Source organism: Anomaloglossus baeobatrachus, chromosome 1 (assembly GCF_048569485.1).
Source record: "Anomaloglossus baeobatrachus isolate aAnoBae1 chromosome 1, aAnoBae1.hap1, whole genome shotgun sequence".
In the NCBI taxonomy this organism is placed as follows: domain Eukaryota; kingdom Metazoa; phylum Chordata; class Amphibia; order Anura; family Aromobatidae; genus Anomaloglossus; species Anomaloglossus baeobatrachus.
In genome coordinates, this window is record NC_134353.1 from 284934061 (window position 1) to 284960268 (window position 26208).

General features: G+C 42.3%; 16 non-coding genes across 16 annotated transcripts; 10 read left to right on the top strand and 6 right to left on the bottom strand.

Annotated features, from left to right (window-relative positions):
* The first annotated feature begins 399 nt into the window (after positions 1 to 399).
* TRNAL-CAG (transfer RNA leucine (anticodon CAG)) lies at positions 400 to 482 on the top strand. The gene has a single exon. It is a non-coding gene; the product is annotated as a tRNA-Leu (tRNA).
* A 690-nt stretch (positions 483 to 1172) lies between these two features.
* Positions 1173 to 1255, top strand: TRNAL-CAG (transfer RNA leucine (anticodon CAG)). The gene has a single exon. It is a non-coding gene; the product is annotated as a tRNA-Leu (tRNA).
* A 7533-nt stretch (positions 1256 to 8788) lies between these two features.
* TRNAL-CAG (transfer RNA leucine (anticodon CAG)) lies at positions 8789 to 8871 on the top strand. Its single transcript has one exon. It is a non-coding gene; the product is annotated as a tRNA-Leu (tRNA).
* Positions 8872 to 9347: 476 nt separating this feature from the next.
* TRNAF-GAA (transfer RNA phenylalanine (anticodon GAA)) lies at positions 9348 to 9420 on the bottom strand. The gene has a single exon. It is a non-coding gene; the product is annotated as a tRNA-Phe (tRNA).
* Positions 9421 to 9561: 141 nt separating this feature from the next.
* On the top strand, positions 9562 to 9644 carry TRNAL-CAG (transfer RNA leucine (anticodon CAG)). The gene has a single exon. It is a non-coding gene; the product is annotated as a tRNA-Leu (tRNA).
* Positions 9645 to 11110: 1466 nt separating this feature from the next.
* TRNAL-CAG (transfer RNA leucine (anticodon CAG)) lies at positions 11111 to 11193 on the top strand. Its single transcript has one exon. It is a non-coding gene; the product is annotated as a tRNA-Leu (tRNA).
* A 3184-nt stretch (positions 11194 to 14377) lies between these two features.
* TRNAL-CAG (transfer RNA leucine (anticodon CAG)) lies at positions 14378 to 14460 on the top strand. Its single transcript has one exon. It is a non-coding gene; the product is annotated as a tRNA-Leu (tRNA).
* Positions 14461 to 15925: 1465 nt separating this feature from the next.
* Positions 15926 to 16008, top strand: TRNAL-CAG (transfer RNA leucine (anticodon CAG)). Its single transcript has one exon. It is a non-coding gene; the product is annotated as a tRNA-Leu (tRNA).
* A 478-nt stretch (positions 16009 to 16486) lies between these two features.
* TRNAF-GAA (transfer RNA phenylalanine (anticodon GAA)) lies at positions 16487 to 16559 on the bottom strand. The gene has a single exon. It is a non-coding gene; the product is annotated as a tRNA-Phe (tRNA).
* Positions 16560 to 16700: 141 nt separating this feature from the next.
* On the top strand, positions 16701 to 16783 carry TRNAL-CAG (transfer RNA leucine (anticodon CAG)). The gene has a single exon. It is a non-coding gene; the product is annotated as a tRNA-Leu (tRNA).
* Positions 16784 to 17261: 478 nt separating this feature from the next.
* On the bottom strand, positions 17262 to 17334 carry TRNAF-GAA (transfer RNA phenylalanine (anticodon GAA)). Its single transcript has one exon. It is a non-coding gene; the product is annotated as a tRNA-Phe (tRNA).
* A 916-nt stretch (positions 17335 to 18250) lies between these two features.
* Positions 18251 to 18333, top strand: TRNAL-CAG (transfer RNA leucine (anticodon CAG)). Its single transcript has one exon. It is a non-coding gene; the product is annotated as a tRNA-Leu (tRNA).
* A 4344-nt stretch (positions 18334 to 22677) lies between these two features.
* Positions 22678 to 22750, bottom strand: TRNAF-GAA (transfer RNA phenylalanine (anticodon GAA)). The gene has a single exon. It is a non-coding gene; the product is annotated as a tRNA-Phe (tRNA).
* Positions 22751 to 24227: 1477 nt separating this feature from the next.
* Positions 24228 to 24300, bottom strand: TRNAF-GAA (transfer RNA phenylalanine (anticodon GAA)). Its single transcript has one exon. It is a non-coding gene; the product is annotated as a tRNA-Phe (tRNA).
* Positions 24301 to 25001: 701 nt separating this feature from the next.
* TRNAF-GAA (transfer RNA phenylalanine (anticodon GAA)) lies at positions 25002 to 25074 on the bottom strand. Its single transcript has one exon. It is a non-coding gene; the product is annotated as a tRNA-Phe (tRNA).
* A 916-nt stretch (positions 25075 to 25990) lies between these two features.
* Positions 25991 to 26073, top strand: TRNAL-CAG (transfer RNA leucine (anticodon CAG)). Its single transcript has one exon. It is a non-coding gene; the product is annotated as a tRNA-Leu (tRNA).
* Positions 26074 to 26208: the final 135 nt, after the last annotated feature.

The window sequence follows — 26208 nt, forward strand, 5'->3', positions numbered from 1 at the left end:
TCGACTTCAACTTAATTTTTCAGTATAACTACTTTCATTTTCTTCTCGCATTAGTGACTGTTCTGAAAAGAGATACTTAAAACTGTTTTTTTCAGGTATATCTGCACTTCACAAAGAATGAAAATCTTGCTAAATGCATATGGAGAAAGAACTTTATCTCAAATCACTCATACTTAAAAACAGCGTGCTGAAACCCGGGATCGGACCAGGGACCTTTAGATCTTCAGTCTAACGCTCGCCCAACTGAGCTATTTCAGCAACCTACAAAGTTAAAGCTGCAGCATTGCAAGGCAAACTCAAAGGCGTTAATACATTTTCAGTTCAAAATTTGCATTTTTTTGGGGCCAAACAAAAAATGTGTTTGTTTTTAGAAAATGTGAATTTTCCACAGTTGTGCTTGTCAGGATGGCCGAGTGGTCCAAGGCGCTGCGTTCAGGTCGCAGTCTCTACTTGAGGCGTGGGTTCGAATCCCACTTCTGACAGGTTTCTGTTACATTACAATCATGGTTTTTTTTTTTCATTTTCACTATGTCCCTCTGTCACAATTCAGACATTTCCACAAACCAGATTAGTCCAAGGACAAAGCCAATGAGAACCCTCTGGATCCTCAATCCTGTCTGTCACAATCATGTTGTTCTCTGCTGCACTATCAGTAAGAAGAGGGAGGTGAAAAATCTCATAAAATAAACCTCAAGATACACAAAATCTTAAAGATCCTTAGCACTTTATGTTGATATTTCTCAGATTTTTTTTCTGATTTCCTCCATACTACTTCGACTTCAACTTAATTTTTCAGTATAACTACTTTCATTTTCTTCTCGCATTAGTGACTGTTCTGAAAAGAGATACTTAAAACTGTTTTTTTCAGGTATATCTGCACTTCACAAAGAATGAAAATCTTGCTAAATGCATATGGAGAAAGAACTTTATCTCAAATCACTCATACTTAAAAACAGCGTGCTGAAACCCGGGATCGGACCAGGGACCTTTAGATCTTCAGTCTAATGCTCTCCCAACTGAGCTATTTCAGCAACCTACAAAGTTAAAGCTACAGCATTGCAAGGCAAACTCAAAGGCGTTAATACATTTTCAGTTCAAAATTTGCATTTTTTTGGGGCCAAACAAAAAATGTGTTTGTTTTTAGAAAGTGTGAATTTTCCACAGTTGTGCTTGTCAGGATGGCCGAGTGGTCCAAGGCGCTGCGTTCAGGTCGCAGTCTCTACTTGAGGCGTGGGTTCGAATCCCACTTCTGACAGGTTTCTGTTACATTGCAATCATGTTTTTTTTTTTTCATTTTCACTATGTCCCTCTGTCACAATTCAGACATTTCCACAAACCAGATTAGTCCAAGGACAAAGCCAATGAGAACCCTCTGGATCCTCAATCCTGTCTGTCACAATCATGTTGTTCTCTGCTGCACTATCAGTAAGAAGAGGGAGGTGAAAAATCTCATAAAATAAACCTCAAGATACACAAAATCTTAAAGATCCTTAGCACTTTATGTTGATATTTCTCAGATTTTTTTTCTGATTTCCTCCACACTACTTCGACTTCAACTTAATTTTTCAGTATAACTACCTTCATTTTCTTCTCGCATTAGTGACTGTTCTGAAAAGAGATACTTAAAGAAGGGAATTTTGTTACTTACCGTAAATTCCTTTTCTTCTAGCTCTTATTGGGAGACCCAGACGATTGGGTGTATAGCACTGCCTCCGGAGGCCACACAAAGCAATTACACTAAAAAGTGTAAGGCCCCTCCCCTTCTGGCTATACACCCCCAGTGGGATCACTGGCTCACCAGTTTTAGTGCAAAAGCAAGAAGGAGGAAAGCCAATAACTGGTTTAAACAAATTCACTCCGAGTAACATCGGAGAACTGAAAACCGTTCAACATGAACAACATGTGTACCTGCAAACAAACCAAAAATCCCGAAGGACAACAGGGCGGGTGCTGGGTCTCCCAATAAGAGCTAGAAGAAAAGGAATTTACGGTAAGTAACAAAATTCCCTTCTTCTTCGGCGCTCTATTGGGAGACCCAGACGATTGGGACGTCCAAAAGCTGTCCCTGGGTGGGTAAAGAAATACCTCATGTTAGAGCTGCAAGACAGCCCTCCCCTACGGGGAGGCAACTGCCGCCTGCAGGACTCTTCTACCTAGGCTGGCGTCCGCCGAAGCATAGGTATGCACCTGATAATGTTTGGTGAAAGTGTGCAGACTCGACCAGGTAGCTGCCTGGCACACCTGTTGAGCCGTAGCCTGGTGTCGCAATGCCCAGGACGCACCCACGGCTCTGGTAGAATGGGCCTTCAGCCCTGATGGAACCTGAAGCCCCGCAGAACGGTAGGCTTCAAGAATTGGTTCTTTGATCCATCGAGCCAGGGTGGCCTTAGAAGCCTGCGACCCTTTGCGCTTACCAGCGACAAGGACAAAGAGTGCATCCGAACGGCGCAGGGGCGCTGTGCGGGAAATGTAGATTCTGAGTGCTCTCACCAGATCTAACAAATGTAAATCCTTCTCATACCGATGAACTGCATGAGGACAAAACGAAGGCAAAAAAATATCCTGATTAAGATGAAAAGAGGATACCACCTTCGGGAGAAACTCCTGAATGGGGCGCAGCACTACCTTGTCCTGGTGGAAGACCAGGAAGGGAGCCTTGGAAGACAACGCTGCTAGCTCAGACACTCTCCGAAGAGATGTGATCGCTACCAGAAAAGCCACTTTCTGTGAAAGTCTAGAAAGTGAAACCTCCTTCAGAGGCTCGAAGGGCGGCTTCTGGAGGGCAACTAGTACCCTGTTCAGATCCCATGGATCTAACGGCCGCTTGTACGGGGGAACGATATGGCAAACCCCCTGTAGGAACGTGCGCACCTTAGAAAGTCGTGCTAGACGCTTCTGAAAAAAGACGGATAGCGCCGAGACCTGTCCTTTAAGGGAGCCGAGCGACAAACCTTTTTCTAGCCCAGATTGCAGGAAAGAAAGAAGGGTAGGTAATGCAAATGGCCAGGGAGACACTCCCTGAGCAGAGCACCAGGATAAGAATATCCTCCACGTTCTGTGGTAGATCTTAGCAGACGTGGGCTTTCTAGCCTGTCTCATGGTGGCAACGACCCCTTGGGATAAGCCTGAAGACGCTAGGATCCAGGACTCAATGGCCACGCAGTCAGGTTGAGGGCCGCAGAATTCCGATGGAAAAACGGCCCTTGGGACAGTAAGTCTGGTCGGTCTGGTAGTGCCCACGGTTGGCCGACCGTGAGATGCCACAGATCCGGATACCACGCCCTCCTCGGCCAGTCTGGAGCGACGAGTATGACGCGGCTGCAGTCGGATCTGATCTTGCGTAGCACTCTGGGCAAGAGTGCCAGAGGTGGAAACACATAAGGGAGCCGGAACTGCGACCAATCTTGCACTAGGGCGTCTGCTGCTAGAGCTCTTTGATCGCGAGACCGTGCCATGAATGTTGGGACCTTGTTGTTGTGCCGGGACGCCATTAGGTCGACGTCCGGCCTTCCCCACCGGCGACAGATTTCCTGAAACACGTCCGGGTGAAAGGACCATTCCCCTGCGTCCATGCCCTGGCGACTGAGGAAGTCTGCTTCCCAGTTTTCTACGCCGGGGATGTGAACTGCGGATATGGTGGAGGCCGTGGCTTCCACCCACATCATAATGCGCCGGACCTCCTGGAAGGCTTGCCGACTGCGAGTCCCTCCTTGGTGATTGATGTATGCCACCGCTGTGGAGTTGTCCGATTGAATTCGGATCTGCTTCCCTTCCAGCCACTGCTGGAAGGCTAGTAGGGCAAGAAACACTGCTCTGATTTCCAGAACATTGATCTGAAGGGTGGACTCCTGCTGAGTCCACGTACCCTGAGCCCTGTGGTGGAGAAACACTGCTCCCCACCCTGACAGACTCGCGTCTGTCGTGACCACCGCCCAGGACGGTGGTAGGAAGGATCTTCCCTGTGATAATGAGGTGGACAGGAGCCACCACTGCAGAGAGTCCTTGGCCGTCTGGGAAAGGGAGACTTTCCTGTCCAGGGATGTCGACTTCCCGTCCCATTGGCGGAGAATGTCCCATTGAAGTGGACGCAGATGAAACTGCGCAAACGGAACCGCCTCTATTGCCGCCACCATCTTCCCGAGGAAGTGCATGAGGCGTCTTAAGGAGTGCGACTGACTTTGAAGGAGAGCCTGCACCCCAGTCTGTAGTGACTGCTGCTTGTCCAGCGGAAGCTTCACTATCGCTGAGAGAGTATGAAACTCCATGCCAAGATACGTTAGTGATTGGGTCGGTGACAGATTTGACTTTGGGAAGTTGATGATCCACCCGAACGCCTGGAGAGTCTCCAGTGCAAAATTCAGGCTGAGTTGGCATGCCTCCTGAGAGGGTGCCTTGACCAGTAGATCGTCCAAGTAAGGGATCACAGAGTGTCCGTGAGAGTGCAAGACTGCTACCACTGCTGCCATGATCTTGGTGAACACCCGGGGGGCCGTCGCCAGACCAAATGGCAGAGCCACGAACTGAAGATGTTCGTCTCCTATCACGAAGCGTAGAAAGCGTTGGTGCTCTGTAGCAATCGGCACGTGGAGATAAGCATCTTTGATGTCTATTGATGCTAGGAAATCTCCTTGGGACATTGAGGCAATGACTGAGCGGAGGGATTCCATCCGGAACCGCCTGGCGTTCACATGCTTGTTGAGCAGTTTTAGGTCCAGAACAGGACGGAAGGAGCCGTCCTTTTTTGGAACCACAAAGAGATTGGAGTAAAATCCTCGCCCCCGTTCCAGAGGGGGGACAGGGATCACGACTCCTTCTGCTCTTAGAGAGTCCACCGCCTGCAGCAGGGCATCTGCTCGGTTGGGGTGTGGGGAGGTTCTGAAGAACCGAAGTGGAGGCCGAGAACTGAACTCGATTCTGTACCCGCGAGACAAAATGTCTGTTACCCACCGGTCTTTGACCTGTGACAGCCAAATGTCGCAAAAGCGGGAGAGCCTGCCACCGACCGAGGATGCGGAGGGCGGAGGCCGAAAGTCATGAGGTAGCCGCCTTGGAAGCGGTTCCTCCATTTGCTTTCCTGGAGCGTGAGTGAGCCCGCCAGGAATCTGAGCTCCCTTGTCCTTTCTGAGTCCCTTTGGACGAGGAGAATTGGGGCTTGCCCGAGCCTCGAAAGGACCGAAACCTCGACTGCCACTTTTTCTGTTGAGGTTTACTTGCTCTGGGCTGTGGCAAGGAAGAGTCCTTGCCCTTGGACTGTTTTATGATTTCAGCCAATGGCTCACCAAACAGTCTGTCTCTAGATAATGGCAAGCTGGTTAAACATTTTTTGGAACCAGCATCTGCTTTCCAGTCCTTTAACCATAAGGCTCTGCGCAAAACCACAGAATTGGCGGCCGCCATAGAGGTACGGCTCGTAGATTCTAGGACAGCATTGATAGCATAGGTCGCAAACGCAGACATTTGCGAAGTTAGGGACGCCACCTGTGGCACTGCTGGATGTATGATAGCATCCACCTGTGCTAAACCAGCTGAAATAGCTTGGAGAGCCCACACGGCCGCGAATGCTGGAGCAAACGACGCGCCGATAGCTTCATAGACAGATTTCAACCAAAGGTCCATCTGTCTGTCGTTGGCATCTTTAAGTGAAGCGCCATCCTCTACTGCGACTATGGATCTAGCCGCAAGCTTGGAAATTGGGGGATCCACCTTTGGGCACTGGGTCCAGCGTTTGGCTACTTCAGAGGGAAAAGGATAACGGGTATCCTTAGAACGTTTAGAGAAACGCTTGTCTGGATGAGCGTCGTGCTTCTGGATTGATTCTCTGAAGTCAGAGTGGTCCAAAAAAGCACTTAATTTACGCTTGGGATACAGGAAATGGAACTTCTCCTGCTGTGCAGCTGCCTCCTCTGCAGAAGGGGCTGGGGGAGAAATATCCAACAGTCTATTAATGGCCGATATAAGGTCATTAACCATGGCGTCACCATCAGGGGCATCCAGATTGAGAGGGGCCTCAGGATTAGAATCCTGATCACCGTCCTCAGTCTCATCACAGAGAGACTCTTCTCGCTGAGACCCTGAGCAGTGTGATGACGTGGAGGGTCTTTCCCAGCGAGCTCGCTTAGGCTGCCTGGGACTGTCATCTGAGTCAGAGACTTCAGCTTGTGATGCCTGAGACCCCCTTGAAGTACGGATTAGTTCCAACTGAGGGGGACCAGAGAGCATAGCCACAGCAGTGTCCATGGTCTGAGGAACTGGCCTGGCCTGCAAGGTCTCCAGGATTTTTGTCATGGCCTCAGACATCTTATCAGCAAACACTGCAAAGTCTGTCCCCGTCACCGGGGCAGGGTTCACAGGCGTCGCTGCCTGGGCTACCACCACAATAGGCTCTGGCTGACGAAGTGCCACTGGGACTGAACATTGCACACAATGTGAATCATTGGAGCCTGCCGGTAGATCAGCCCCACATGCAGTACAAACAGTGCACACAGCCCGTGCCTTGGCAGCCTTGCGTTTTGCGGATGACATGTTGCTGCCTCCTCAGAGCAGTACAGGGTGTCCAGCCAAGAAGCGACCTACAGTGCAACTATATATATATATATATGGTACCCAAACAAAAGTACACTATATATCACTGAGGCACTAGAGGGGCCAGCACTACTGTGCAGCTTACCGCCCGCTTAGGAGCGGTGTGTGATCGCCAGAAATCCCTCTAGTCTGGGTCTCCCAGAGCCTGCTGCCTCTCCCCAGCCAGATCGCATGTAATGGCTGCCGGCGTCCTTGTGGAGAGGGGGGGCGGGCCCTGGGCATACACCGACGAAGAGCGGGAAGTCTGCTTCCCCTTGTGCCTAGTGAGAGGGCTGGAGCATGTAAATAAAGCTCCAGCCCTCGGCGCTGCCTATTGAGCAGCGTCTCTCCCCTACCCTGATTGACAGGGTGGGGGCGGGAACGAAGCGGCGCTAGGCCGCAGAAGCCGGGGGCTAAAGTTAGAAGCGCCGCCGCCGTAAAAGCGCGGTCGGCGCAAAGCCCCCGGCGCACCATAAGTCGCAGCTGCGCCGCCGCTCCAGGAGCGGTCGGCGCAGTAGTTCCCAATACACAACGTCACTCAGCAAGCTGCAGTGACCTAACCCCCAGCGTACATCGCCACTGTCCCCGGCGCACTACAACGCTCAGCAGGCCCTGAGAGTGTCCGTGCCTGCCGGGGACACAGAGTACCTGAAAGTTGCAGGGCCTTGTCCCTGAACGGCACTCCCGCTCCCAATCCAGCAGGTTCTATGGGTCTGTGGATGGAGCCCGGCCCCAGGGCTTGGGGGCCGGCAAGATCCCACTTCCACAGAGCCCTAAGGGGATGTGGAAGGAAAACAGCATGTGGGCTCCAGCCTCCGTACCAGAAATAGGTACCTCAACCTTACAAGCACCAACCGCGGGTGAGAAGGGAGCATGCTGGGGGCCCTATATGGGCCCTCTTTTCTTCCATCCGATAGAGCCAGCAGCTACTGCTGACTACAAACAGTGGAGCTATGCGTGGATGTCTGACCTCCTTCGCACAAAGCAGAAAACTGGTGAGCCAGTGATCCCACTGGGGGTGTATAGCCAGAAGGGGAGGGGCCTTACACTTTTTAGTGTAATTGCTTTGTGTGGCCTCCGGAGGCAGTGCTATACACCCAATCGTCTGGGTCTCCCAATAGAGCGCCGAAGAAACTGTTTTTTTCAGGTATATCTGCACTTCACAAAGAATGAAAATCTTGCTAAATGCATATGGAGAAAGAACTTTATCTCAAATCACTCATACTTAAAAACAGCGTGCTGAAAATGGGGATCGGACCAGGGACCTTTAGATCTTCAGTCTAATGCTCTCCCAACTGAGCTATTTCAGCAACCTACAAAGTTAAAGCTACAGCATTGCAAGGCAAACTCAAAGGCGTTAATAAATTTTCAGTTCAAAATTTGCCTTTTTTTGGGGCCAAACAAAGAATGTGTTTGTTTTTAGAAAGTGTGAATTGTCCACAGTTGTGCTTGTCAGGATGGCCGAGCGGTCCAAGGCGCTGCGTTCAGGTTGCAGTCTCTACTTGAGGCGTGGGTTCGAATCCCACTTCTGACAGGTTTCTGTTACATTACAATCATGTTTTGTTTTTTTTTCATTTTCACTATGTCCCTCTGTCACAATTCAGACATTTCCACAAACCAGATTAGTCCAAGGACAAAGCCAATGAGAACCCTCTGGATCCTCAATCCTGTCTGTCACAATCATGTTGTTCTCTGCTGCACTATCAGTAAGAAGAGGGAGGTGAAAAATCTCATAAAATAAACCTCAAGATACACAAAATCTTAAAGATCCTTAGCACTTTATGTTGATATTTCTCAGATTTTTTTTTCTGATTTCCTCCATACTACTTCGACTTCAACTTAATTTTTCAGTATAACTACTTTCATTTTCTTCTCGCATTAGTGACTGTTCTGAAAAGAGATACTTAAAACTGTTTTTTTCAGGTATATCTGCACTTCACAAAGAATGAAAATCTTGCTAAATGCATATGGAGAAAGAACTTTATCTCAAATCACTCATACTTAAAAACAGCGTGCTGAAACCCGGGATCGGACCACGGACCTTTAGATCTTCAGTCTAACGCTCTCCCAACTGAGCTATTTCAGCAACCTACAAAGTTAAAGCTACAGCATTGCAAGGCAAACTCAAAGGCGTTAATAAATTTTCAGTTCAAAATTTGCCTTTTTTTGGGGCCAAACAAAAAATGTGTTTGTTTTTAGAAAGTGTAAATTTTCCACAGTTTTGCTTGTCAGGATGGCCGAGCGGTCCAAGGCGCTGCGTTCAGGTCGCAGTCTCTACTTGAGGCGTGGGTTCGAATCCCACTTCTGACAGGTTTCTGTTACATTACAATCATGTTTTTTTTTTTTCATTTTCACTATGTCCCTCTGTCACAACTCAGACATTTCCACAAACCAGATTAGTCCAAGGACAAAGCCAATGAGAACCCTCTGGATCCTCAATCCTGTCTGTCACAATCATGTTGTTCTCTGCTGCACTATCAGTAAGAAGAGGGAGGTGGAAAATCTCATAAAATAAACCTCAAGATACACAAAATCTTAAAGATCCTTAGCACTTTATGTTGATATTTCTCAGATTTTTTCTCTGATTTCCTCCATACTACTTCGACTTCAACTTAATTTTTTAGTATAACTACTTTCATTTTCTTCTCGCATTAGTGACTGTTCTGAAAAGAGATACTTAAAACTGTTTTTTTCAGGTATATCTGCACTTCACAAAGAATGAAAATCTTGCTAAATGCATATGGAGAAAGAACTTTATCTCAAATCACTCATACTTAAAAACAGCGTGCTGAAACCCGGGATCGGACCAGGGACCTTTAGATCTTCAGTCTAACGCTCTCCCAACTGAGCTATTTCAGCAACCTACAAAGTTAAAGCTACAGCATTGCAAGGCAAACTCAAAGGCGTTAATACATGTTCAGTTCAAAATTTGCATTTTTTTGGGGCCAAACAAAAAATGTGTTTGTTTTTAGAAAGTGTGAATTTTCCACAGTTGTGCTTGTCAGGATGGCCGAGCGGTCCAAGGCGCTGCGTTCAGGTCGCAGTCTCTACTTGAGGCGTGGGTTCGAATCCCACTTCTGACAGGTTTCTGTTACGTTACAATCATGTTTTGTTTTTTTTTCATTTTCACTATGTCCCTCTGTCACAATTCAGACATTTCCACAAACCAGATTAGTCCAAGGACAAAGCCAATGAGAACCCTCTGGATCCTCAATCCTGTCTGTCACAATCATGTTGTTCTCTGCTGCACTATCAGTAAGAAGAGGGAGGTGAAAAATCTCATAAAATAAACCTCAAGATACACAAAATCTTAAAGATCCTTAGCACTTTATGTTGATATTTCTCAGATTTTTTCTCTGATTTCCTCCATACTACTTCAACTTCAACTTAATTTTTCAGTATAACTACTTTCATTTTCTTCTCGCATTAGTGACTGTTCTGAAAAGAGATACTTAAAACTGTTTTTTTCAGGTATATCTGCACTTCACAAAGAATGAAAATATTGCTAAATGCATATGGAGAAAGAACTTTATCTCAAATCACTCATGCTTAAAAACAGCGTGCTGAAAACCGGGATCGGACCAGGGACCTTTAGATCTTCAGTCTAATGCTCTCCCAACTGAGCTATTTCAGCAACCTACAAAGTTAAAGCTACAGCATTGCAAGGCAAACTTAAAGGCGTTAATAAATTTTCAGTTCAAAATTTGCCTTTTTTTGGGGCCAAACAAAAAATGTGTTTGTTTTTAGAAAGTGTGAATTTTCCACAGTTGTGCTTGTCAGGATGGCCGAGCAGTCCAAGGCGATGCGTTCAGGTCGCAGTCTCTACTTGAGGCGTGGGTTCGAATCCCACTTCTGACAGGTTTCTGTTACATTACAATCATGTTTTTTTTTTTTTCATTTTCACTATGTCCCTCTGTCACAGTTCAGACATTTCCACAAACCAGATTAGTCCAAGGACAAAGCCAATGAGAACCCTCTGGATCCTCAATCCTGTCTGTCACAATCATGTTGTTCTCTGCTGCACTATCAGTAAGAAGAGGGAGGTGAAAAATCTCATAAAATAAACCTCAAGATACACAAAATCTTAAAGATCCTTAGCACTTTATTTTGATATTTCTCAGATTTTTTTTCTGATTTCCTCCATACTACTTCGACTTCAACTTAATTTTTCAGTATAACTACTTTCATTTTCTTCTCGCATTAGTGACTGTTCTGAAAAGAGATACTTAAAACTGTTTTTTTCAGGTATATCTGCACTTCACAAAGAATGAAAATCTTGCTAAATGCATATGGAGAAAGAACTTTATCTCAAATCACTCATACTTAAAAACAGCGTGCTGAAACCCAGGATCGGACCAGGGACCTTTAGATCTTCCGTCTAACGCTCTCCCAACTGAGCTATTTCAGCAACCTACAAAGTTAAAGCTACAGCATTGCAAGGCAAACTCAAAGGCGTTAATAAATTTTCAGTTCAAAATTTGCCTTTTTTTGGTGCCAAACAAAAAATATGTTTGTTTTTAGAAAGTGTGAATTTTCCACAGTTGTGCTTGTCAGGATGGCCGAGCGGTCCAAGGCGCTGCGTTCAGGTCGCAGTCTCTACTTGAGGCGTGGGTTCGAATCCCACTTCTGACAGGTTTCTGTTACATTACAATCATGTTTTGTTTTTTTTTCATTTTCACTATGTCCCTCTGTCACAATTCAGACATTTCCACAAACCAGATTAGTCCAAGGACAAAGCCAATGAGAACCCTCTGGATCCTCAATCCTGTCTGTCACAATCATGTTGTTCTCTGCTGCACTATCAGTAAGAAGAGGGAGGTGGAAAATCTCATAAAATAAACCTCAAGATACACAAAATCTTAAAGATCCTTAGCACTTTATGTTGATATTTCTCAGATTTTTTCTCCGATTTCCTCCATACTACTTCGACTTCAACTTAATTTTTCAGTATAACTACTTTCATTTTCTTCTCGCATTAGTGACTGTTCTGAAAAGAGATACTTAAAACTGTTTTTTTCAGGTATATCTGCACTTCACAAAGAATGAAAATCTTGCTAAATGCATATGGAGAAAGAACTTTATCTCAAATCACTCATACTTAAAAACAGCGTGCTGAAACCCAGGATAAGACCAGGGACCTTTAGATCTTCAGTCTAACGCTCTCCCAACTGAGCTATTTCAGCAACCTACAAAGTTAAAACTACAGCATTGCAAGGCAAGCTCAAAGGCGTTAATACATTTTCAGTTCAAAATTTGCATTTTTTTGGGGCCAAACAAAAAATGTGTTTGTTTTTAGAAAGTGTGACTTTTCCACAGTTGTGCTTGTCAGGATGGCCGAGCGGTCCAAGGCGTTGCATTCAGGTCGCAGTCTCTACTTGAGGCGTGGGTTCAAATCCCACTTCTGACAAGTTTCTGTTACATTACAATCATGTTTTTTTTTTTTTCATTTTCACTATGTCCCTCTGTCACAATTCAGACATTTCCACAAACCACATAACCTAAACAACCTTTCCTATGACCGGAAAAGGTCCACAAGAACACAAAACCTAAAAAATGTAACCCCAATTTTTCAATGAATAAAGGTGGGGATACACCAAAAAGAGGACCACGAATAGTCAAAGTGAAATACAAAATTTAATAATTTGTACAAAAGGTGATACAGGACACACAGTGGAGGCAGGCTAGATGGAAACAGCCTGCCAGGAAACAACCCACAGCAATACCAGGACACCCCACCAGATGACAGCCTGCTGACAGGCAGCAATGTAATGAAGATGGTACAGGTAAAAGGAGGCCCAAGTAAAGTCACAAGGGACAGTGTGAAAGATGGGTTATGCAAAGGAGATATGTAAACCCCCCCTAAAGAGTCCCAAAGAGCACGAGGGCATAAATAACTAATCACTATTACCTTGCGTCATGTCAGAGCAGGAATGGTGGATGTGTCCGGGCGTGGGGGCGGGGCCTCGACGCGCGTTTCACCAAAGGCTTCGTCAGGAGGCGTGGCTACAGGTTGTAAGTGAAGGGTATAAGTAGGAAAGTGTGGGCGCCCATTAGCAAATCGGCGCGCACAGTGTCATGTTGCCACGCCCCCCCGAACGGCAAGGCACGCCGGGTCTCGCGATGACGAGCGTGAGAAGGAAGTGACCTCATTCCCACGCTCGCCACAGGGACCCGACCGAGCCCGGCCGCGGGGGGGAGGAGGCAGCGCATGACAGAGGCGCGTCTGTGCCAATCGGGTGAGTCATAGATAGGGGAGGGACAATGACGTCGTGGGGCGTCAAAGTAAGGCGCGATTATGTAAATACAGTGATATGGGCCGCGCATAACAAGGGAACATCAATGCCGGTCAAATAGATAGTAAACAAAAAAGAGGCCCTGGACGTCATGGGGGGCTGATAGTGAGACACAAGTATGTAAATGAAATAGTGCTAACAGCAGACATAATGAGTCAGCAAGTCAATATCCACAGCAGCCGGATGCTGCATGGAGGGAAGAATCTACATCCATATAGAGGGACAAAAGGTGTCATAGTTGAAATATGTCAAGGACACAGAGATTACATGTATATATGCCGCCCTGTAGGGCAGAAAGGAGGAATTATGTAATAACAAAAAACGTGTGTATATAGCAGACATGCAAGCAATATCAATGCAGGCCACATAAACATACAAAAAGTGAATCCACCTTATATAATAACAATTAGTATATAAGAAAATGGCCATAGGGCATGTATATGTTATAGTACATGTCCAAATACAAAGGCAAAACATGTCCAGGTCAAATTATGCAGAAATTTCATGCACAGATGTCACCTCCTAGATAAAGAAGGAAGACATGAGCAAAAAATATGTGCACAAAGGACATACTAGGCTAAAGATACAAATGTACGTAAATGGGCGGAAATATATATAATCCATATATAGTAATAAGAATCCAGTAGGACAAAAAAGACCATAAAACATATGGATATCATAAGGGCATAGGCATGTATATATATATATACGCACATTTGATGCTAAATGCATATCAGGGGTAATCAATATCAGAAGGACATGACAATATTACAAGCACAAGATGAATACTCGTGTGAACTGTGTCCAATCCAGAATAAAGACGCAGAAGAGAGGAGTCCATATAAGGCAAACTCGACCAGGCAGTTGTCCCCGACGTCCCAGATGATGACATGACCGCAAAAAATTTCCACAAACCAGATTAGTCCAAGGACAAAGCCAATGAGAACCCTCTGGATCCTCAATCCTGTCTGTCACAATCATGTTGTTCTCTGCTGCACTATCAGTAAGAAGAGGGAGGTGAAAAATCTCATAAAATAAACCTCAAGATACACAAAATCTTAAAGATCCTTAGCACTTTATGTTGATATTTCTCAGATTTTTTTTCTGATTTCCTCCATACTACTTCGACTTCAACTTAATTTTTCAGTATAACTACTTTCATTTTCTTCTCGCATTAGTGACTGTTCTGAAAAGAGATACTTAAAACTGTTTTTTTCAGGTATATCTGCACTTCACAAAGAATGAAAATCTTGCTAAATGCATATGGAGAAAGAACTTTATCTCAAATCACTCATACTTAAAAACAGCGTGCTGAAACCCAGGATCGGACCAGGGACCTTTAGATCTTCAGTCTAACGCTCTCCCAACTGAGCTATTTCAGCAACCTACAAAGTTAAAGCTACAGCATTGCAAGGCAAACTCAAAGGCGTTAATAAATTTTCAGTTCAAAATTTGCCTTTTTTTGGGGCCAAACAAAAAATGTGTTTGTTTTTAGAAAGTGTGAATTTTCCACAGTTGTGCTTGTCAGAATGGCCGAGCGGTCCAAGGCGCTGCGTTCAGGTCGCAGTCTCTACTTGAGGCGTGGGTTCAAATCCCACTTCTGACAGGTTTCTGTTACATTACAATCATGTTTTGGTTTTTTTTCATTTTCACTATGTCCCTCTGTCACAATTCAGACATTTCCACAAACCAGATTAGTCCAAGGACAAAGCCAATGAGAACCCTCTGGATCCTCAATCCTGTCTGTCACAATCATGTTGTTCTCTGCTGCACTATCAGTAAGAAGAGGGAGGTGGAAAATCTCATAAAATAAACCTCAAGATACACAAAATCTTAAAGATCCTTAGCACTTTATGTTGATATTTCTCAGATTTTTTCTCCGATTTCCTCCATACTACTTCGACTTCAACTTAATTTTTCAGTATAACTACTTTCATTTTCTTCTCGCATTAGTGACTGTTCTGAAAAGAGATACTTAAAACTGTTTTTTTCAGGTATATCTGCACTTCACAAAGAATGAAAATCTTGCTAAATGCATATGGAGAAAGAACTTTATCTCAAATCACTCATACTTAAAAACAGCGTGCTGAAACCCAGGATAAGACCAGGGACCTTTAGATCTTCAGTCTAACGCTCTCCCAACTGAGCTATTTCAGCAACCTACAAAGTTAAAACTACAGCATTGCAAGGCAAGCTCAAAGGCGTTAATACATTTTCAGTTCAAAATTTGCATTTTTTTGGGGCCAAACAAAAAATGTGTTTGTTTTTAGAAAGTGTGACTTTTCCACAGTTGTGCTTGTCAGGATGGCCGAGCGGTCCAAGGCGTTGCATTCAGGTCGCAGTCTCTACTTGAGGCGTGGGTTCGAATCCCACTTCTGACAGGTTTCTGTTACATTACAATCATGTTTTTTTTTTTTCATTTTCACTATGTCCCTCTGTCACAATTCAGACATTTCCACAAACCAGATTAGTCCAAGGACAAAGCCAATGAGAACCCTCTGGATCCTCAATCCTGTCTGTCACAATCATGTTGTTCTCTGCTGCACTATCAGTAAGAAGAGGGAGGTGAAAAATCTCATAAAATAAACCTCAAGATACACAAAATCTTAAAGATCCTTAGCACTTTATGTTGATATTTCTCAGATTTTTTTTCTGATTTCCTCCATACTACTTCGACTTCAACTTAATTTTTCAGTATAACTACTTTCATTTTCTTCTCGCATTAGTGACTGTTCTGAAAAGAGATACTTAAAACTGTTTTTTTCAGGTATATCTGCACTTCACAAAGAATGAAAATCTTGCTAAATGCATATGGAGAAAGAACTTTATCTCAAATCACTCATACTTAAAAACAGCGTGCTGAAACCCAGGATCGGACCAGGGACCTTTAGATCTTCAGTCTAACGCTCTCCCAACTGAGCTATTTCAGCAACCTACAAAGTTAAAGCTACAGCATTGCAAGGCAAACTCAAAGGCGTTAATAAATGTTCAGTTCAAAATTTGCCTTTTTTTGGGGCCAAACAAAAAATGTGTTTGTTTTTAGAAAGTGTGAATTTTCCACAGTTGTGCTTGTCAGGATGGCCGAGCGGTCCAAGGCGCTGCGTTCAGGTCGCAGTCTCTACTTGAGGCGTGGGTTCAAATCCCACTTCTGACAGGTTTCTGTTACATTACAATCATGTTTTGTTTTTTTTTCATTTTCACTATGTCCCTCTGTCACAATTCAGACATTTCCACAAACCAGATTAGTCCAAGGACAAAGCCAATGAGAACCCTCTGGATCCTCAATCCTGTCTGTCACAATCATGTTGTTCTCTGCTGCACTATCAGTAAGAAGAGGGAGGTGGAAAATCTCATAAAATAAACCTCAAGATACACAAAATCTTAAAGATCCTTAGCACTTTATGTTGATATTTCTCAGATTTTTTCTCCGATTTCCTCCATACTACTTCGACTTCAACTTAATTTTTCAGTATAACTACTTTCATTTTCTTCTCGCATTAGTGACTGTTCTGAAAAGAGATACTTAAAACTGTTTTTTTCAGGTATATCTGCACTTCACAAAGAATGAAAATCTTGCTAAATGCATATGGAGAAAGAACTTTATCTCAAATCACTCATACTTAAAAACAGCGTGCTGAAACCCGGGATCGGACCAGGGACCTTTAGATCTTCAGTCTAACGCTCTCCCAACTGAGCTATTTCAGCAACCTACAAAGTTAAAGCTACAGCATTGCAAGGCAAACTCAAAGGCGTTAATAAATGTTCAGTTCAAAATTTGCCTTTTTTTGGGGCCAAACAAAAAATGTGTTTGTTTTTAGAAAGTGTGAATTTTCCACAGTTGTGCTTGTCAGGATGGCCGAGCGGTCCAAGGCGCTGCGTTCAGGTCGCAGTCTCTACTTGAGGCGTGGGTTCAAATCCCACTTCTGACAGGTTTCTGTTACATTACAATCATGTTTTGTTTTTTTTTCATTTTCACTATGTCCCTCTGTCACAATTCAGACATTTCCACAAACCAGATTAGTCCAAGGACAAAGCCAATGAGAACCCTCTGGATCCTCAATCCTGTCTGTCACAATCATGTTGTTCTCTGCTGCACTATCAGTAAGAAGAGGGAGGTGGAAAATCTCATAAAATAAACCTCAAGATACACAAAATCTTAAAGATCCTTAGCACTTTATGTTGATATTTCTCAGATTTTTTCTCCGATTTCCTCCATACTACTTCGACTTCAACTTAATTTTTCAGTATAACTACTTTCATTTTCTTCTCGCATTAGTGACTGTTCTGAAAAGAGATACTTAAAACTGTTTTTTTCAGGTATATCTGCACTTCACAAAGAATGAAAATCTTGCTAAATGCATATGGAGAAAGAACTTTATCTCAAATCACTCATACTTAAAAACAGCGTGCTGAAACCCGGGATCGGACCAGGGACCTTTAGATCTTCAGTCTAACGCTCTCCCAACTGAGCTATTTCAGCAACCTACAAAGTTAAAGCTACAGCATTGCAAGGCAAACTCAAAGGCGTTAATAAATTTTCAGCTGAAAATTTGCCTTTTTTTGGGGCCAAACAAAAAATGTGTTTGTTTTTAGAAAGTGTGAATTTTCCACAGTTGTGCTTGTCAGGATGGCCGAGCGGTCCAAGGCGCTGCGTTCAGGTCGCAGTCTCTACTTGAGGCGTGGGTTCGAATCCCACTTCTGCCAGGTTTCTGTTACATTACAATCATGTTTTGTTTTTTTTTCATTTTCACTATGTCCCTCTGTCACAATTCAGACATTTCCACAAACCAGATTAGTCCAAGGACAAAGCCAATGAGAACCCTCTGGATCCTCAATCCTGTCTGTCACAATTATGTTGTTCTCTGCTGCACTATCAATAAGAAGAGGGAGGTGGAAAATCTCATAAAATAAACCTCAAGATACACAAAATCTTAAAGATCCTTAGCACTTTATGTTGATATTTCTCAGATTTTTTCTCCGATTTCCTCCATACTACTTCGACTTCAACTTAATTTTTCAGTATAACTACTTTCATTTTCTTCTCGCATTAGTGACTGTTCTGAAAAGAGATACTTAAAACTGTTTTTTTCAGGTATATCTGCACTTCACAAAGAATGAAAATCTTGCTAAATGCATATGGAGAAAGAACTTTATCTCAAATCACTCATACTTAAAAACAGCGTGCTGAAACCCAGGATAAGACCAGGGACCTTTAGATCTTCAGTCTAACGCTCTCCCAACTGAGCTATTTCAGCAACCTACAAAGTTAAAGCTACAGCATTGCAAGGCAAACTCAAAGGCGTTAATACCTTTTCAGTTCAAAATTTGCATTTTTTTGGGGCCAAACAAAAAATGTGTTTGTTTTTAGAAAGTGTGAATTTTCCACAGTTGTGCTTGTCAGGATGGCCGAGCGGTCCAAGGCGTTGCGTTCAGGTCGCAGTCTCTACTTGAGGCGTGGGTTCGAATCCCACTTCTGACAGGTTTCTGTTACATTACAATCATGTTTTTTTTTTTTTCATTTTCACTATGTCCCTCTGTCACAATTCAGACATTTCCACAAACCAGATTAGTCCAAGGACAAAGCCAATGAGAACCCTCTGGATCCTCAATCCTGTCTGTCACAAACATGTTGTTCTCTGCTGCACTATCAGTAAGAAGAGGGAGGTGAAAAATCTCATAAAATAAACCTCAAGATACACAAAATCTTAAAGATCCTTAGCACTTTATGTTGATATTTCTCAGATTTTTTTTCTGATTTCCTCCATACTACTTCGACTTCAACTTAATTTTTCAGTATAACTACTTTCATTTTCTTCTCGCATTAGTGACTGTTCTGAAAAGAGATACTTAAAACTGTTTTTTTCAGGTATATCTGCACTTCACAAAGAATGAAAATCTTGCTAAATGCATATGGAGAAAGAACTTTATCTCAAATCACTCATACTTAAAAACAGCGTGCTGAAACCCGGGATCAGACCAGGGACCTTTAGATCTTCAGTCTAACGCTCTCCCAACTGAGCTATTTCAGCAACCTACAAAGTTAAAGCTACAGCATTGCAAGGCAAACTCAAAGGCGTTAATAAATTTTCAGTTCAAAATTTGCCTTTTTTTGGGGCCAAACAAAAAATGTGTTTGTTTTTAGAAAGTGTGAATTTTCCACAGTTGTGCTTGTCAGGATGGCCGAGCGGTCCAAGGCGCTGCGTTCAGGTCGCAGTCTCTACTTGAGGCGTGGGTTCGAATCCCACTTCTGCCAGGTTTCTGTTACATTACAATCATGTTTTGTTTTTTTTTCATTTTCACTATGTCCCTCTGTCACAATTCAGACATTTCCACAAACCAGATTAGTCCAAGGACAAAGCCAATGAGAACCCTCTGGATCCTCAATCCTGTCTGTCACAATTATGTTGTTCTCTGCTGCACTATCAGTAAGAAGAGGGAGGTGAAAAATCTCATAAAATAAACCTCAAGATACACAAAATCTTAAAGATCCTTAGCACTTTATGTTGATATTTCTCAGATTTTTTCTCCGATTTCCTCCATACTACTTCGACTTCAACTTAATTTTTCAGTATAACTACTTTCATTTTCTTCTCGCATTAGTGACTGTTATGAAAAGAGATACTTAAAACTGTTTTTTTCAGGTATATCTGCACTTCACAAAGAATGAAAATCTTGCTAAATGCATATGGAGAAAGAACTTTATCTCAAATCACTCATACTTAAAAACAGCGTGCTGAAACCCAGGATAAGACCAGGGACCTTTAGATCTTCAGTCTAACGCTCTCCCAACTAAGCTATTTCAGCAACCTACAAAGTTAAAACTACAGCATTGCAAGGCAAACTCAAAGGCGTTAATACATTTTCAGTTCAAAATTTGCATTTTTGTGGGGCCAAACAAAAAATGTGTTTGTTTTTAGAAAGTGTGAATTTTCCACAGTTGTGCTTGTCAGGATGGCCGAGCGGTCCAAGGCGTTGCATTCAGGTCGCAGTCTCTACTTGAGGCGTGGGTTTGAATACCACTTCTGACAGGTTTCTGTTACATTACAATCATGTTTTTTTTTTTTTTCATTTTCACTATGTCCCTCTGTCACAATTCAGACATTTCCACAAACCAGATTAGTCCAAGGACAAAGCCAATGAGAACCCTCTGGATCCTCAATCCTGTCTGTCACAATCATGTTGTTCTCTGCTGCACTATCAGTAAGAAGAGGGAGGTGAAAAATCTCATAAAATAAACCTCAAGATACACAAAATCTTAAAGATCCTTAGCACTTTATGTTGATATTTCTCAGATTTTTTTTCTGATTTCCTCCATACTACTTCGACTTCAACTTAATTTTTCAGTATAACTACTTTCATTTTCTGCTCGCATTGGTGACTGTTCTGAAAAGAGATACTTAAAACTGTTTTTTTCAGGTATATCTGCACTTCACAAAGAATGAAAATCTTGCTAAATGCATATGGAGAAAGAACTTTATCTCAAATCACTCATACTTAAAAACAGCGTGCTGAAACCCTGGATCGGACCAGGGACCTTTAGTCTAACGCTCTCCCAACTGAGCTATTTCAGCAACCTACAAAGTTAAAGCTACAGCATTGCAAGGCAAACTCAAAGGCGTTAATAAATTTTCAGTTCAAAATTTGCCATTTTTTGGGGCCAAACAAAAAATGTGTTTGTTTTTAGAAAGTGTGAATTTTCCACAGTTGTGCTTGGCAGGATGGCCGAGCGGTCCAAGGTGCTGCGTTCAGGTCGCAGTTTCTACTTGAGGCGTGGGTTCGAATCCCACTTCTGACAGGTTTCTGTTACATTACAATCATGTTTTGTTTTTTTTTCATTTTCACTATGTCCCTCTGTCACAATTCAGACATTTCCACAAACCAGATTAGTCCAAGGACAAAGCCAATGAGAACCCTCTGGATCCTCAATCCTGTCTGTCACAATCATGTTGTTCTCTGCTGCACTATCAGTAAGAAGAGGGAGGTGGAAAATCTCATAAAATAAACCTCAAGATACACAAAATCTTAAAGATCCTTAGCACTTTATGTTGATATTTCTCAGATTTTTTCTCCGATTTCCTCCATACTACTTGGACTTCAACTTAATTTTTCAGTATAACTACTTTCATTTTCTTCTCACATTAGTGACTGTTCTGAAAAGAGATACTTAAAACTGTTTTTTTCAGGTATATCTGCACTTCACAAAGAATGAAAATCTTGCTAAATGCATATGGAGAAAGAACTTTATCTCAAATCACTCATACTTAAAAACAGCGTGCTGAAACCCAGGATAAGACCAGGGACCTTTAGATCTTCAGTCTAACGCTCTCCCAACTGAGCTATTTCAGCAACCTACAAAGTTAAAACTACAGCATTGCAAGGCAAACTCAAAGGCGTTAATACATTTTCAGTTCAAAATTTGCATTTTTTTGGGGCCAAACAAAAAATGTGTTTGTTTTTAGAAAGTGTGAATTTTCCATAGTTGTGCTTGTCAGGATGGCCGAGCGGTCCAAGGCGTTGCATTCAGGTCGCAGTCTCTACTTGAGGCGTGGGTTCGAATCCCACTTCTGACAGGTTTCTGTTACATTACAATCATGTTTTTTTTTTTTTTTCATTTTCACTATGTCCCTCTGTCACAATTCAGACATTTCCACACACCAGGTTAGTCCAAGGCCAAAGCCAATGAGAACCCTCTGGATCCTCAATCCTGTCTGTCACAATCATGTTGTTCTCTGCTGCACTATCAGTAAGAAGAGGGAGGTGAAAAATCTCATAAAATAACCCTCAAGATACACAAAATCTTAAAGATCCTTAGCACTTTATGTTGATATTTCTCAGATTTTTTTTCTGATTTCCTCCATACTACTTCGACTTCAACTTAATTTTTCAGTATAACTACTTTCATTTTCTTCTCGCATTAGTGACTGTTCTGAAAAGAGATACTTAAAACTGTTTTTTTCAGGTATATCTGCACTTCACAAAGAATGAAAATCTTGCTAAATGCATATGGAGAAAGAACTTTATCTCAAATCACTCATACTTAAAAACAGCGTGCTGAAACCCGGGATCAGACCAGGGACCTTTAGATCTTCAGTCTAACGCTCTCCCAACTGAGCTATTTCAGCAACCTACAAAGTTAAAGCTACAGCATTGCAAGGCAAACTCAAAGGCGTTAATAAATTTTCAGTTCAAAATTTGCCTTTTTTTGGGGCCAAACAAAAAATGTGTTTGTTTTTAGAAAGTGTGAATTTTCCACAGTTGTGCTTGTCAGGATGGCTGAGCGGTCCAAGGCGCTGCGTTCAGGTCGCAGTCTCTACTTGAGGCGTGGGTTCGAATCACACTTCTGCCAGGTTTCTGTTACATTACAATCATGTTTTGTTTTTTTTTCATTTTCACTATGTCCCTCTGTCACAATTCAGACATTTCCACAAACCAGATTAGTCCAAGGACAAAGCCAATGAGAACCCTCTGGATCCTCAATCCTGTCTGTAACAATCATGTTGTTCTCTGCTGCACTATCAGTAAGAAGAGGGAGGAGAAAATCTCATAAAATAAACCTCAAGATACACAAAATCTTAAAGATCCTTAGCACTTTATGTTGATATTTCTCAGATTTTTTTTCTGATTTCCTCCATATTACTTCGACTTCAACTTAATTTTTCAGTATAACTACTTTCATTTTCTTCTCGCATTAGTGACTGTTCTGAAAAGAGATACTTAAAACTGTTTTTTTCAGGTATATCTGCACTTCACAAAGAATGAAAATCTTGCTAAATGCATATGGAGAAAGAACTTTATCTCAAATCACTCATACTTAAAAACAGCATGCTGAAACCCGGGATCGGACCAGGGACCTTTAGATCTTCAGTCTAACGCTCTCCCAACTGAGCTATTTCAGCAACCTACAACGTTAAAGCTACAGCATTGCAAGGCAAACTCAAAGGCGTTAATAAATTTTCAGTTCAAAATTTGCCTTTTTTTGGGGCCAAACAAAAAATGTGTTTGTTTTTAGAAAGTGTGAATTTTCCACAGTTGTGCTTGTCAGGATGGCTGAGCGGTCCAAGGCGCTGCGTTCAGGTCGCAGTCTCTACTTGAGGCGTGGGTTCGAATCCCACTTCTGACAGGTTTCTGTTACATTACAATCATGTTTTGTTTTTTTTTCATTTTCACTATGTCCCTCTGTCACAATTCAGACATTTCCACAAACCAGATTAGTCCAAGGACAAAGCCAATGAGAACCCTCTGGATCCTCAATCCTGTCTGTCACAATCATGTTGTTCTCTGCTGCACTATCAGTAAGAAGAGGGAGGTGGAAAATCTCATAAAATAAACCTCAAGATACACAAAATCTTAAAGATCCTTAGCACTTTATGTTGATATTTCTCAGATTTTTTCTCCGATTTCCTCCATACTACTTCGACTTCAACTTAATTTTTCAGTATAACTACTTTCATTTTCTTCTCGCATTAGTGACTGTTCTGAAAAGAGATACTTAAAACTGTTTTTTTCAGGTATATCTGCACTTCACAAAGAATGAAAATCTTGCTAAATGCATATGGAGAAAGAACTTTATCTCAAATCACTCATACTTAAAAACAGCGTGCTGAAACCAGGGATCAGACCAGGAACCTTTAGATCTTCAGTCTAACGCTCTCCCAACTGAGCTATTTCAGCAACCTACAAAGTTAAAGCTACAGCATTGCAAGGCAAACTCAAAGGCGTTAATAAATTTTCAGTTCAAAATTTGCCTTTTTTTGGGGCCAAACAAAAAATGTGTTTGTTTTTAGAAAGTGTGAATTTTCCACAGTTGTGCTTGTCAGGATGGCTGAGCGGTCCAAGACGCTGCGTTCAGGTCGCAGTCTCTACTTGAGGCGTGGGTTCGAATCCCACTTCTGCCAGGTTTCTGTTACATTACAATCATGTTTTGTTTTTTTTTCATTTTCTCTATGTCCCTCTGTCACAATTCAGACATTTCCACAAACCAGATTAGTCCAAGGACAAAGCCAATGAGAACCCTCTGGATCCTCAATCCTGTCTGTCACAATTATGTTGTTCTCTGCTGCACTATCAGTAAGAAGAGGGAGGTGGAAAATCTCATAAAATAAACCTCAAGATACACAAAATCTTAAAGATCCTTAGCACTTTATGTTGATATTTCTCAGATTTTTTTTCTGATTTCCTCCATACTACTTCGACTTCAACTTAATTTTTCAGTATAACTACTTTCATTTTCTTCTCGCATTAGTGACTGTTCTGAAAAGGGATACTTAAAACTGTTTTTTTCAGGTATATCTGCACTTCACAAAGAATGAAAATCTTGCTAAATGCATATGGAGAAAGAACTTTATCTCAAATCACTCATACTTAAAAACAGCATGCTGAAACCCGGGATCGGACCGGGGACCTTTAGATCTTCAGTCTAACGCTCTCCCAACTGAGCTATTTCAGCAACCTTCAAAGTTAAAGCTACAGCATTGCAAGGCAAACTCAAAGGCGTTAATAAATTTTCAGTTCAAAATTTGCCTTTTTTGGGGGCCAAACAAAAAATGTGTTTGTTTTTGGAAAGTGTGAATTTTCCACAGTTGTGCTTGTCAGGATGGCCGAGCGGTCCAAGGCGCTGCGTTCAGGTCGCAGTCTCTACTTGAGGTGTGGGTTCGAATCCCACTTCTGACAGGTTTCTGTTACATTACAGTCATGTTTTTTTTTTTTTCATTTTCACTATGTCCCTCTGTCACAATTCAGACATTTCCACAAACCAGATTAGTCCAAGGACAAAGCCAATGAGAACCCTCTGGATTCTCAATCCTGTCTGTCACAATCATGTTGTTCTCTGCTGCACTATCAGTAAGAAGAGAGAGGTGAAAAATCTCATAAAATAAATCTCAAGATACACAAAATCTTAAAGATCATTAGCACTTTATGTTGATATTTCTCAGATTTTGTTTCCTATTTCCTCCATACTACTTCGACTTCAACTAAATTTTTCAGTATAACTACTTTCATTTTCTTCTCGCATTAGTGACTGTTCTGAAAAGAGATACTTAAAACTGTTTTTTTCAGGTATATCTGCACTTCACAAAGAATGAAAATCTTGCTAAATGCATGTGGAGAAAGAACTTTATCTCAAATCACTCATGCTTAAAAACAGCTTGCTGAAACCCGGGATCGGACCAGGGACCTTTAGATCTTCAGTCTAACGCTCTCCCAACTGAGCTATTTCAGCAACCTACAAAGTTAAAGCTACAGCATTGCAAGGCAAACTCAAAGGTGTTAATAAATTTTCAGTTCAAAATTTGCATTTTTGGGGCCAAAAAAAAAAAATGTGTTTGTTTTTAGAAAGTGTGAATTTTCCACAGTTGTGCTTGTCAGGATGGCCGAGCGGTCCAAGGTGCTGTGTTCAGGTCGCAGTCTCTACTTGAGGTGTGGGTTTGAATCCCACTTCTGACAGGTTTCTGTTACATTACAATCATGTTTTGTTTTTTTTTCATTTTCACTATGTCCCTCTGTCACAATTCAGACATTTCCACAAACCAGATTAGTCCAAGGACAAAGCCAATGAGAACCCTCTGGATCCTCAATCCTGTCTGTCACAATCATGTTGTTCTCTGCTGCACTATCAGTAAGACGAGGGAGGTGGAAAATCTCATAAAATAAACCTCAAGATACACAAAATCTTAAAGATCCTTAGCACTTTATGTTGATATTTCTCAGATTTTTTTTCCGATTTCCTCCATACTACTTCGACTTCAACTTAATTTTTCAGTATAACTACTTTCATTTTCTTCTCGCATTAGTGACTGTTCTGAAAAGAGATACTTAAACCTGTATTTTTCAGGTATATCTGCACTTCACAAAGAATGAAAATCTTGCTAAATGCATATGGAGAAAGAACTTTATCTCAAATCACTCATACTTAAAAACAGCGTGCTGAAACCCAGGATAAGACCAGGGACCTTTAGATCTTCAGTCTAACGCTCTCCCAACTGAGCTATTTCAGCAACCTACGAAGTTAAAACTACAGCATTGCAAGGCAAACTCAAAGGCGTTAATACATTTTCAGTTCAAAATTTGCATTTTTTTGGGGCCAAACAAAAAATGTGTTTGTTTTTAGAAAGTGTGAATTTTCCACAGTTGTGCTTGTCAGGATGGCCGAGCGGTCCAAGGCGTTGCGTTCAGGTCGCAGTCTCTACTTGAGGCGTGGGTTCGAATCCCACTTCTGACATTTTTCTGTTACATTACAATCATGGTTTTTTTTTTTTTCATTTTCACTATGTCCCTCTGTCACAATTCAGACATTTCCACAAACCAGGTTAGTCCAAGGCCAAAGCCAATGAGAACCCTCTGGATCCTCAATCCT